The 14,128-nt window shown below is 40.3% G+C and overlaps 1 long non-coding RNA gene across 1 annotated transcript; it reads right to left on the reverse strand.

The window, feature by feature from the left end:
• Positions 1–887: 887 nt before the first annotated feature.
• On the reverse strand, positions 888–12,375 carry LOC110539118. The gene is made up of 4 exons (XR_002475864.2): positions 12,245–12,375; positions 3,066–3,147; positions 2,500–2,687; positions 888–1,827 (listed from the first exon to the last, which is right to left on the reverse strand). It is a non-coding gene; the product is annotated as an uncharacterized LOC110539118 (long non-coding RNA).
• Positions 12,376–14,128: the final 1,753 nt, after the last annotated feature.

The following is a 14,128-nucleotide window of genomic DNA, read 5'->3' on the forward strand; positions in this document are numbered from 1 at the left end:
TCCATTGTTTATTTTCACCCTAAAAAAAAACTCTGTAGTCCTTGCCGATAGCAAGCATACCCATAACATGATGCAGCCACCACCACGCTTGAAAAAAATGAAGAGTTGTAATCAGTGATGTGTTGGATTTGCCCCAAATAGAGGGCTTTGTATTCAAGGACAAAGTAGATTTCTTTGCCATTTTTTTTTGCAGTTTTACTTTAGTGCCTAACTGCAAACAGGATGGATGTTTTGGAATATTGGCTTACATATTTTAACTCTGTCATTTTGGTTAGTATTGTGGAGTAACTACAATGTTGCTGATCCATCCTGTTTTCTCATATCACAGCAATTCAACTCTAACTGTTGTAAAGTCATCATTGGCGTCATCGTGAAATTCCTGAGCTGTTTCCTTCTTCTCGGGGAACTGAGTTAGGAAGGACACCTGTATCTTTGTAGTGACTGGGTGTATTGATACCACAGGAGGTTGGTGGTACCTTAATTGGGGAGAATGGGCTCATGGTAATGAGTGGAGCGGAATGGTATCAAATACTTCAAACACAGTTCCCAGGTGTTTGATGCCATTCCATTTGCTCTGTTCCGGCCATTATTAATGAATGCTTTCTTCGTTTTTACCCATCTGCCAATAGGTGCCCTTCCTTGCAAGGCATTGGAAAACCCTGCTGGTCTTTGTGGTGGAACCAGTGTTTAAAATTCACTGCTCAACTGAGGGACCTTTCAGATAATTGTGTGTGGGGTTTATAAATTAGGTAGTCATTCAAAAAGTACCATTATTGCACACAGATAAATCCATGCAACTTGTTAATCACATTTTTACTCCTGAACATATTTAGGCTTGCCATAACAAAGTGCTTGAACACTTATTGGCTCAAGACATTTCAGCTTTTCATTTTGTATTAATTTGTAAAAATGTCTAAAAACATAATTCCACATTATGGGGTACTGTGTGTAGGGCAGTGACACAATGTTCAGGCTGTAACAAAACAACATGTGGAAAATGTCATGTAATATATACAATATTTAACTGTTTTATCTTGATTACCATCGAAACACATTCAAATGAAGGGCTTGTCTAACCCTCTGTCCCAAGCCCAAACCATGCATAGTCATCCTCTAGGACTCCAGCAAAGCCTAGCTACAGAGGGGGACACACAGACACCATTTGATCCACTACCTGCTCTGTCGTTGTGAGACAAAAACTATAATCCCCAACAGGACTGTGAAAATATATTGATGTATCCGATTTGTCTATGGAGTACAGTACATGTACACATCTATTTTGTCCTCTGTATAATCCTCATTACTGTGCTGTGTACCATCGAGACAGCAGGGAACATCTTAAAATGTGGTAACTCATGCTGAACCAATGAACATCAAATTGTATTAGGGTAATAACATAAAGTGAAAACAATCTGGAGTGATACAATGATAACAATCATGATGTCTATTTTAAAAAAGGTAGTTACATCAGGTTTTGGTCAATCACGGTTTCATTGAACATCATATTTGTTAGACCATTACAAAAGCATTAGAGCATATAATATATAATATAAAATGTGGCCAACTTCTCTTGCATCAAGTGTGAAACTATAGTCCACAATGCTCTATAGAGATGTATACATAGATCGCTGTGAAAAACCAGATAAATAAAATAAAAATGAACGAGGGTTGTTTGGGAGAGGCACACTTCAAAGCAGTGCACTCTTGGTGTATGACAGCAAACACAGGCTCTGATTGAAAAGTGTCTGCATGGATGTCCACATCTCCTCCAGTTTCTCAGATACTCTAGATGCCTCCTCCGTGAGCTCTGGTTCCTGGGTGATCAGTCTGAGATGCAGATAGAGAGAGAGAGAGAGAGAGAGAGAGAGCGAGAGAGAAACTATACGGAGCTGGTGAAGGAAACTCAGAAGTAAGACAAACCATACAGGAAATACACACGTTATGAACCTTTGAAACAAAGTGTGTCTGTGGTGCTGTGAAGTCAAAAACACATTGTTCATGTTCTGTAAAGATACCATTTGAATTCAGGTACTCAACAAAACTGGGCTTAGTTTAAGAGTGAAACAACAGAACTACATATCAAGTCAAACATGTTTTCTTAATAAAACATTTAATTGTATTTGACTTCTAGAGATGTGGTCATTGGTTTCGATTGAATTGTGTATCACATGATATATAAAACCTTTTTTTTACAGTTCTGTACCGCTTTTCAATTTATTTCCAATGTTCTGACTCCATCTGCTGGTTGCAGATGTAAGTGGGTGACAGTCAATGCAACAGAAAATAGATTTCCCTCTTCCCCTAGTGACATCGTTGATATCATTTAACATTAAGCTGCTATTATTCCTGCTATAATTACTGCAGTAATAACATCATTGAACTCATGTGTAACAATAAAAACTCAACATGTCAATTAAATAATAACAGTGTTATAACACAGATAACAGCAGCTTATTAACATCGCTACAGTGTTGTTGACTAGAATATTGATGAGGTTACCTTTAGGAAGAGTGCCAGGTAGGCCTGTGCCAGATCAAAGTCCCTCTTGGAGTTCAGCTTGCTGGCCACCATCTTCAGAAAGTCTTGTAAGACGGAGACATCTCCACCCATATCAGGGGCCAGACCTCGGAGCTCAGCATCAATACCAGACGGACCCATCTCTTTCAGCATCCCCACAGGGCCATCATCTGGAGGAAACAATGAGGATGGATTATGACTCGTTGTATTTGTATTGACCTGAGGTATCAGCAGAGTTAAACTGTGCTAAAACATCCTCTAGTTACTAGACATGCTATTAATGTGACATCGGATTTAGCAGTAGGTTCAAGTATTGAGATTCTAAAAGATATTCTTCAGTTTTCATGGCTTGCAAGACGTTTCATTGATTTTGTCATTAAAAAATAAATAAATACATATAAAGACACTGAATAAAGATTTTCTAAAACGTGACCAGGATTGCGCAATAAAGTCGGGGACATATTTCCATTGTGTTCCCTATTTTGTTTTACATAAATACATTTACAATAACTAGGAGTAACTGCTAGCTAAGTGAGATTCAAACATACATTTGTTGCAGAGTGTGGCAGATTCTAGTTGTTGGAAGAAAGCGGACTTCTGTGCCAGGACTCCAAAATTCACAATCTTTGACTGTGGAAAAAGTAAACAAAATAAACATTATTGAACCCAAATAACATACAGTACTCAGATTTGCTACACACATAATATATTGTCTTAATTTTCTAACATCTGTGGCATTAGCTCACAGGCAAGGGAATAAAACAAATAATGCTAGAACCCATTTCTTGAATGCGAAATATCAGACATTTGAAAGCTCTAGTTTTGACCTTCATAATACCTCTGATGGCAGTAACTTTACAAGCACTAATTATGGTCAATATAGACTGAGAATAGTATCTAGTTATGGTAAGGGGTGAAATAAGTACAGCCAGTTATAATTGTAACAGTTTAGCAGATTTTTTTTTTTTAAAAGACCAGTCTTTACATGGCTAAAAGAAAGGGAATATAACATATACTGTTTACAGGAAACTCACTCTACATCCTTGGATGAAGTTGCGTGGAAAAAGGAATGGGGTGGTGAAATAATTTTCTGTCATGGACAAAGGAACTCAGATGGTGTAATGATATTAATTAACACAAATTTCAATCTGAATGTGCAAATAGTCAGGAATGATTTGCAAGGAAGGTGGATCCTTTCGAATATGAAAGCAGACAAAAAAGAGATTTGGCTCATTAATCTATATGTTCCAAACCAGGCTGATCCACACTTCTTCGAAACCATTTATACCAATTTATTGAACTTACAGACAACAAATGATCTAATCATTATGGTAGGAGACTACAACACAGTGTTAAGTACCTCAATGGACCGTAAAGGTAATCACTCTACAAACTATCATACCCTTAAGGAAATCACAAATATTATGAACACATTAGAAATAGTGGATATTTGGAGACCAAAAATCCCGACCTAGTGAGCGATACATGGAGACTTAATCAAGCTAGTCGTCCCTCTTGCATCAAAGGTTAAAAAAGTTTTAATAGGAGACCGAATGTGATCGGATCATCTAATTGCATTCACATAACTCTTTTATAGATTTTCCACGTGGACGGGGATATTGGAAATTTAATCAAAGTTTACTGGAGGACAACTTATTTTTAACTAAGACAAAATAATTTATAACTGAATTTTTCCAGTATAGGTTCAGCAAATCCCCTTACTGTTTGGGATACCTTTAAATGCAAATTAATTACTTAAAATTCATACAATGTGATTTTCTGGATTTTTGTTTTAGATTCCGTCTCTCACAGTTGAAGTGTACCTATAATAAAAATTACAGACCTCTACATGCTTTCTAAGTCGGAAAACCTGCAAAATCGGCAGTGTTTCAAATACTTGTTCTCCCCACTGTATATATTTACATCTTTCTTCGCATATCTTTTATATATATTTTTTCTCTCTCCTAAAACTCAACTTCAAAACACTCCTGCAACCCGCATCACCAATTTAGAAAAAAAGTATTATTTACCTCAAATCTGAAATCCACAATAGAAGCTAGCCAGAAGCTAACCAGAAGCTAGCCTGAAGCTAACCAGAAGCTAGCCTGAAGCTAACCAGAAGCTAGCATGAAACTAACCAGAAGCTAGCCTGAAGCTAGCCTGAAGTTAACCAGAAGCTAGCCTGAAGCTAACCAGAAGCTAGCCTGAAGCTAACCAGAAGCTAACCAGTTTACTAGCTAACGTTAGTATTCAGCTAACCACGGTTGGTGGTCATCAGCTATCCTTTAGCTCGAAAAGCTATCGGCAGTTTTGTACAACGCGACTCAGACCAGAGCATACCGGACCTATTTTTCTCTCCATATCCCCGGATTTCAACCGCAAGCTCTGGACATTTACACCTGGATCTCGCAGCTAGCTAGCTGCTATCCGTGTGACTATTGGCTTACGTCGATCCCGGAGCAAGCATAAATTATTTCGGAGCTAGCCAGCTGAAGAGTTCCATCAGCCACTCCTGGGCTACAATCACCTATCCGGACCCGTTTTACTGCCGATGCGTAGCCCCACCGGGCCTTCACAACTGGACTACCGACGTTATCTGCCCAAGGGAGTTATCCAACTGGCCCCTCCGTCGCGACGTTACCTGAACGCCCATCTGCAGCCCGCTAATCGTTAGCTGTCTTATTGGCTGCTATCTGAATAGGTCTATCGGACAATTTTCTTGGGGTACTATAACTATATCTATTTTGCCAATTGGATTGGTCCCCTCTACCACACGGAACCCCACTAATCTACCGAAGGAAACGCACGAGGTGGCTAAAAACAGACCTCCATCCTCTGCCAGCTTGCTACCGATGACCCGGCTAGCTGTCTGAATCACTGTGACCCCAACCAACCTCACAACTCACTGGACCCTTATGATCACACTCGGCTAAGCATGCCTCTCCTTAATGTCAATATGCCTTCTCCATTGCTGTTCTGGTTAGTGTTTATTGGCTTATTTCACTGCTTCTAGCTTCTAGCCCTGCTCATTATACCGTATCCAACCTTTCAGTTCCACCACCCACACATTCGATGACATCACCTGGTTTCAATGATGTTTCTAGAGACAATATCTCTCTCATCATCACTCAATGCCTAGGTTTACCTCCACTGTATTCACATCCTACCATACACATTTGTCTGTACATTATACCTTACATTATAACTTCTACTTTTAAAAATCTGCCTCTCTAAAAACAAGTCTCTCACTGTTTCCACCTGCTATAGACCACCCTCTGCCCCCAGCTGTGCTCTGGACACCATATGTGAACTGATTACCCCCCATCTATCTTCAGAGCTCGTGCTGCTAGGCGACCTAAACTGGAACATGCTTAACACCCCAGCCATCCTACAATCTAAACTTGATGCCCTCAATCTCACACAAATTATCAATGAACCTACCAGGTACCACCCCAAATCCGTAAACACGGGCACCCTCATAGATATCATCCTAACCAACTTGCCCTCTAAATACACCTCTGCTGTTTTCAACCAAGATCTCAGCGATCACTGCCTCATTGCCTGCATCTGTTATGGGCCAGTGGTCAAACGACCTCCACTCATCACTGTCGAACGCTCCCTGAAACACTTCAGCGAGCAGGCCTTTCAAATCGACCTGGCCCGGGTATCCTGGAAGGATATTGACCTCATCCCGTCAGCAGAGGATGCCTGTTTTTTTTTTTAAATGCCTTCCTCACCATCTTAAATAAGCATGCGCCATTCAAGAAATGTAGAACCAGGAACAGATATAGCCCTTGGTTCTCTCCAGACCTGACAGCCCTTAACCAACACAAAAACATCCTATGGCCTTCTGCATTAGGATCGAACAGCCCCCGTGATATGCAACTTTTCAGGGGAGCTAGAAACCAATATACACAGGCAGTTAGAAAAGCCAAGGCTAGCTTTTTCAAACAGAAATTTGCTTCCTGCAACACAAACTCAAAAAAGTTCTGGGACACTGTAAAGTCCATGGAGATTAAGAACACCTCCTACCAGCTGCCCACTGCACTGAGGATAGGAAAGACTGTCCACTATAATTGAGAATTTCAATAAGCATTTTTCTACGGCTGGCCATGCTTTCCACCTGGCTACCCCTACCCCGGTCAACAGCACTGCACCCCCCACAGCAACTCGCCCAAGCCTTCCCCATTTCTCCTTCTCCCAAATTCAGTCAGCTGATGTTCTGAAAGATCTGCAAAATCTGGACCCCGACAAATCAGCCGGGCTAGACATTCTGGACCGTTTCTTTCTAAAGTTATCTGCCGAAATTGTTGCAACCCCTATTACTTGCCTGCTCAACCTCTCTTTCATGTCGTCTGAGATTCCCAAAGATTGGAAAGCAGCTGCGTCTTCCCCCTCTTCAAAGGACACTCTTGACCCAAACTGCTACAGACCTATGTCTATCCTACCCTGCCTTTCTAAGGTCTTCGAAAGCCAAGTCAACAAACAGATTACCGACCATTTCGAATCCCACCATACCTTCTCTGCTATGCAATCTGGTTTCAGAGCTGGTCATGGGTGCACCTCAGCCACGCTCAAGGTCCTAAACGATATCTTAACCGCCATCAATAAGAAACAATACTGTGCAGCCATATTCATTGACCTGGCCAAGGCTTTCGACTCTGTCAATCACCACATCCTCATCGGCAGACTCAATAGCCTTGGTTTCTCAAATGTTTGCCTCGCCTGGTTCACCAACTACTTCTCTGATAGAGTTCAGTGTGTCAAATCGGAGGGTCTGTTGTCCAGGCTTCTGGCAGTGTCTATGGGGGTGCCACAGGGTTCAATTATTGGACCGACTCTCTTCTCTGTATACATCAATGATGTTGCTCTTGCTGCTGGTGAGTCTCTGATCCACCTCTACGCAGACGACACCATTCTGTAGACTTCTGGCCCTTCTTTGGACACTGTGTTAACAACCCTCCAGACGAGCTTCAATGCCATACAACTCTCCTTCTGTGGCCTCCAATTGCTCTTAAATACAAATAAAACTAAATGCATGCTCTTCAACCGATCGCTGCCTGCACATGCCCGCCCGTCCAACATCACTACTCTGGACGGTTCTGACTTAGAATATGTGGACAACTACAAATACCTAGGTGTCTGGTTAGACTGTAAACTCTCCTTCCAGAATCACATCAAACATCTCCAATCCAAAGTTAAATCTAGAATTGGCTTCCAAACATACCCTCGTAAAACTGACCATCCTACCGATCCTCGACTTTTACAAAATAGTCTCCAATACCCTACTCAATAAATTGGATGCAGTCTATCACAGTGCCATCCGTTTTGTCACCAAAGCCCCATATACTACCCACCACTGCAACCTGTACGCTCTTGTTGGCTGGCCCTCGCTTCTTACTCGTCGCCAAACCCACTGGCTCCAGGTCATCTACAAGTACAAGTAAGTTCCCCCTTATTTCAGCTCGCTGGTCAACATAGCAGCACCCACCTGTAGCACGCACTCCAGCAGGTATATCTCTCTGGTCACCCCCAAAATTCTTCCTTTGGCCACTTCTCCTTCCAGTTCTCTGCTGCCAATGACTGGAACGAACTACAAAAATCTCTGAAACTGGAAACACTTATCTCCCTCACTAGCTTTAAGCACTGAGTGTGTGTGAATGTGTGTATCCCACAACTGTTGCAAAGGAGTAAAAGATGTTAGGGACAATAGAGGATGATCCACAGCTATATATAATACAAATCGAGGTGAGGGCGATGGAAATGAATTTGGCAGTTAATCTACTTCAATTCGGTAAATGGCACTGTGTGCTCTTTTCAAAGGATGGATCCCAGTCGTTTATGGGTTATGGGATATAGGGGGTCGAGGGTGGTCTGCCGGGCATTGGGATGACAACCCAACTCGGGATGAGGAGGGCTTTTAGCGGGTGGAATAGTAGGGACCGATTGGAGGTTTACTTAGTAAAAATGCAAAGATCATGGTACAGCTATATAGACACTCAATCATCATGTTACTTTTTAATGGTACGTTTACCAACATATATTTTGATAAACAATAATTGAAAGTTGTGTCTCATTATGACAGGTGGTGAAATAAGTATAGCCAGTTACAATTGTAATGGCCTAGCAGATAATAAGAAAAGACCATCAGTATTTACCTGGCTAAAAGAGAAGGAATATATTATCTATTGTTTACAGGAAACCCATTCAACACTTTTAGATTAAGTTTTATGGAAAAAGAACTGGGGGGGGCGAAATATACTTCTCCCATGGGCAAAGAAATTCAAAAGGGGTGATGGTTTTAATTAACAATAATTTTGATCCAAATGTGCAAATTGTCCAAACAGATCCTCAAGATAGATGTATTATTTTAAATATTTTATTGGACAATAAACAGATATGATTTATTAACCTATACGGTCCAAATAATGATGATCCAAGCTTCTTTGAAAATATATATAAGAATTGATCAACTCTACAAGCAACACTAGACCCTATTATTATGGTGGGAGATTTTAATACGGTCTTAAATACCTCTATGGACCGGAAAGGAAATCACACTACAAAACTATCACCCTCAGGCACTTAAGGAAATCATGAATGTCATGGATATATTGGAATTAGTGGATATATGGAGGCTTAAATACCCTGACCTAGTGAGATATACATGGCAGAGGCTTAATCAAGCTAGTCGCCTTGACTACTTTCTTATACCATTCTCTCTGGCACCAAAAGTTTAAAAAGTGTTGATAGGGGACAGAATGCGGTCGGATCATCACATAATTGCCATATATATTACTCTTACAAAATTACCACGTGGGCGAGGATATTGGACATTTAATCAAAGCCTACTAGATGATAAATTGTTTAGAACTAGAACAGATGCAATTCAGTACTCATCTATAAAACAAAAGCTATTTAGATCAAAAGAGTCCATATTAACAAAGGAAACTTGAAGGACAAACAGTAAAGTTAGATAGCAATAAAAACGGTACTATAGAGGCTCAGAATAAGTTAGAGTAAAAACAAAAAGAAATGGAGGAACTTATTCAAGAAAGATCTAGTGTAATACATTATAATAATAAACTGGATGGAAATGGGGAAAAATGCAGCAAATTCTTTTTCAATCTTCATTATAGAAATGCTACCATTTTTTTTTTATTCAAACTTGTTACAAATGATGGAGTCACGCATGATTCACCAAATTATATTTTGAAAGAGGAAGTAAAGTACTTTAAGAATATGTTTTCATTTCAGGCTCCTCCATCTCCACTAACTGAAACTTATTGTTTGGATTTTTTTCCTAATAATAATAATGTAAAATTAACATCTGTACAGAAAGAGTCATGTGAAGGCCAAATTACAGAGGAGGAACTTCTTGATGGAATTAAAGCCTTTAAGGCTGGGAAAACTCCAGGGCTGGATGGCATACCAGTGGAAGTATACCAAACTTTTTTTGATATACTCAGAGGACCTTTATTAGCATGTTTTAACCATTCCTATATAAATGGTAGATTATTGGACATGCAACAAGAAGGTCTGATATCATTATTACTGAAACAGGACCCAAGTGGTATATACTGCATAAAGATCCAGTCCATTTAAAAAATTGGAGGCCTCTTACACTTCAATGTTGTGATGCAAAACTTCTAGCAAAATGCTTGGCACATAGAATTAAAAAAGTATTGTCAGATAATATTCATCCTAATATAGTTTTTTACATGGACGATACATTGGAGATAATATAAGACAAGTACTGGAAACAATAGAAATATCTAGTGACCTGCTTTTTAAATTATATGAACAAAAAATATTCAATTTGATTTGGAACGGCAAGCCAGATAAATTTAAAAGGGCCTATTTATATAACGAATATGAATTCGGTGGGCAGAAATGATTAAATATTAAAGTGTTAGACCTCTCACTAAAGGCATCAATCATGCAAAAGTTATACTTAAATCCAAACTGGTTCTCTAGTCAATTGGTACGAATGTCTCATCCTATATTCAGGAAGGGCCTTTTCCCCTTTATTCAGATAGGTGACTAGCTTGATTAAGCCTCCGCCATGTATATCTCACTAGGTCAGGGTATTTAAGCCTCCATATATCCACTAATTCCAATATATCCATGACATTCATGATTTTCTTAAGTGCCTGAGGGTGATAGTTTTGTAGTGTGATTTCCTTTCCGGTCCATAGAGGTATTTAATGCATAACATTGATCTAAAATCGACCCTAGAAATAGTACTGTTATGAGAGATTGGAGAGAGAGAGAGACTGGAGAGATTGGGTCAGTCAATTACTAATATACTAATACTCTTAGTAAAAGTATTTATCTTCAACTCGCAATCTGTGGATTCTATTCGATTAGATAGATTAAAATTGTACGTTAAACATCACAGCATAGTTGCGTAGAAACCCAAAGTGGGTGGCCAGCAGAGATAGATGGGATGGGCTGAAGGAAGCTGAGGGTTGTTATGTGGAATTGGAGACAAGTGGGAGTGGAGTTGCTGTGTGAGAGATAGAATGATGGTCAAAGATTATTATTATTATTTTTTTTTAGTCAAAATAAAACATAATAAAAAGTAAATTTGAATGACACTAAGTGGCAGTGTTTTTACAACTAATGCCGGTTTGCCTGAGGCTGATGCCGTGCAGGTGTTTGTGCACTCATAAACACACACTCTCATTCTAATAAACACATACAAACACATACAAGAACACACACATACATGTAATAGTGCCAGACATGCACACAAACAGACAGTTGTCCTTGATGTCCTTTGTTATACATTTATTATTACTTTTCTATTTTTTTTTTGCTGTTTTCTTCTGTCTTTTCCTTTGATCTCTTTAGCTCATTCTCTTGGTTGTCGGTGCATTGGGGGGTGGGGAATGGAATTCATTGTGGTTTTTTTTTCTTCCTGGGGGGGGGGGACTGTGGGAGGGGTCTCAAAAATATATATATATTTTTTAATTTTCCCTTTATTTAACTAGGCAAGTCAGTTAAGAACAAATTCTTATTTTGAATGACGGCCTAGGAACAGTGGGTTAACTGCCTATTCAGGGGCAGAACAACAGATTTGTACCTTGTCAGCTCGGGGATTTAAACTTGCAACCTTCCGGTTACTAGTCCAACGGACAGCTATTGGGGAACTGTGGGGGCGGGGTCTTGGGGGGATCGGGTTCACGTTTTTTGGCCTGGTGGTAGATCGGTCAACACGCCCTTGAGCAGGGCATTGACCCTGGATGCTTCTGTGTGTCACTCTGAATGGGAATCTGATGGATGACTGGTATGATGTAGTTGTTGAGTGGCTTCACCGCAAGTATATTGTATATTTTGAATATTCAATTTTAAAAAGAGCAAACAATCTTTCTTAAATTATACAGTGTTATAATATTTTATTTCCATACACAGTATTGTGATTTTTGGGTCTTCTCATATATTATGAAGAGATGACAACGGCATTACAGAACAATTGCTACACGTGATGTCTGTCATTGTGCATGTGTAAGGAGACGATGCCTTGGATTTAGCTCAGAAAGCTAAGACAGCCGTGAGTTGCACAGACAAACAGGGCTTAATACCCTGTCGGTGACACGTTTTTCTCCACAGACAACCACCAGTGTCAGAGGAGCAAGACAGTTATATTTTGTGGACCACCAGGTTTTGAAACCCAGTCAGTCACATGTTTTTCTCCACAGACAACCACCAGTGACATGCTCACCTTGATGATGTCGAGGTGGAGCAGGTTCTTCCAGCGAGAGTCGGGCAGCAGAGAGAGAGTGACCGGCTGCTGGTCCAGTTGCTCTGGAGACTCAGTCTATCACCTCAGAGTTGAGATCATCATCTTCCTCTCCATCTGTAGAAAAACAAAATGCAACCTAAAAATACAACCTGATACCATCAAATACCATGAAATATTGTTGAAGTTCTTGAGAGGTAATTTCAAAAATTGTGTTTGAATGTACTTTGGCACACTGATTATGGCACAGTATTGTTTTCCTCCATAAATATTGTGGTGGAACATTCTATTCAAGTGAGAGAGACTTGATAATTTCTTCAAACGATCATCTTTATTCAATATCGATTCAACGGTCTTGACTGTTGGGCCGAGAGCCTATCCTTTTACAGACCATGCTGTTCCTTATATACCTGATACCAAGATTGCTCAGTCATATCTGGTTCAACCCCCGCCCCATATAGATTGGGGGCACCATAAGCCACTTTGGGTTCATCCTCTGGTCATCTGCCTCTGCTGTTGTCTCCCAGATGACAGGATAATTAGGAATACTGAGGCCTTTGTTCTGTTCCTCCATGCTGTCTCGGTGACACCCACCACATCTGATCTATGGAATGCCAGCTGAAGGTTTTTTTATCACCAAGCCATCGCTTAATCAGTTGCCAGCCCAAGCTCCATAAAGACTCCTCTCAGTTAACTCAGAAAGAAGAGAGAGAGTCCTAAGAACCTTACTCTATTAAATAAAACAACCATTTGGTGCATAAATATAACATCTTGTAATACTGCTACCACAATATCTAGTCAAAAGGACCGTTACAAGTACCTATAAAATCAAGGACACACTTCCTCCATATTGAATATCTTCCATGATCAATGCTTGAATAATTGGCTGAAACCACTGTTACATGTGCCAGGCCAGATGGTGTGGGGGCTTTCTGGCCCCTGTGCTGGGTACAGAGTAAGTGCTGTATGGGCTCACAGTGGCTGTTCAGTAGCTACCTTGGTTGGGACAGGTTCCTGGCAGCATGATCACAGTGGGCTCGTAGTCTGAAGGCAGAGGGCACAGTGATACCATACTGCACAGCGTGTTGTTGGACCTGGAAACACACAACATGGAATAGTCACTCATCATGGAATAATCAAGAATACTAGTAAATATTACTAACCTACTTGATTTTAATAACACTGAATTGTACTACTGAATACTACCAATAACTTCTCATACTGCGACAGCATGTACTCCAACACATATCTTTTGAGATATCAAATTGACAATATTAACACTAATTTGAGTCGCATTTGTTCAAAAGACTTACCTAATCAAGATGTTTCCTTTATCAGCTAATTCTTGTTTGCAGCTAAAATGAGTTTAGATCTGATTAGATGAGTGCCTATACGAGTGTGAACATTAAATCTGCCGGTTCCCTAATAATGACATAACCCGATAATGATTTTGACTCCCACACCCCATCTTTCCTTGATGTGGTGGTGACTTACCATAAGTATATCCCCAAGCTGTCGACATGGGAGGAGGCCAGAAAGTCCCCAGTTGGTGACATGGTGAGACTGACTGCAGCAGAATCGACCAAGAAGCAGTCCACCAGGCTAAGAAAAAAAAGAAGAGAAATCAAGTCAAATCAAATCAAAATCAAATCAAATGTATTTATATAGCCCTTCGTACATCAGCTGATATCTCAAAGTGCTGTACAGAAACCCAGCCTAAAACCCCAAACAGCAAGCAATGCAGGTGTAGAAGCACGGTGGCTAGGAAAAACTCCCTAGAAAGGCCAAAACCTAGGAAGAAACCTAGAGAGAAACCAGGCTATGTGGGGTGGCCAGTCCTCTTCTGGCTGTGCCAGAACAGAACAT

Source organism: Oncorhynchus mykiss, chromosome 12 (assembly GCF_013265735.2).
Source record: "Oncorhynchus mykiss isolate Arlee chromosome 12, USDA_OmykA_1.1, whole genome shotgun sequence".
Lineage (NCBI taxonomy): Eukaryota > Metazoa > Chordata > Actinopteri > Salmoniformes > Salmonidae > Oncorhynchus > Oncorhynchus mykiss.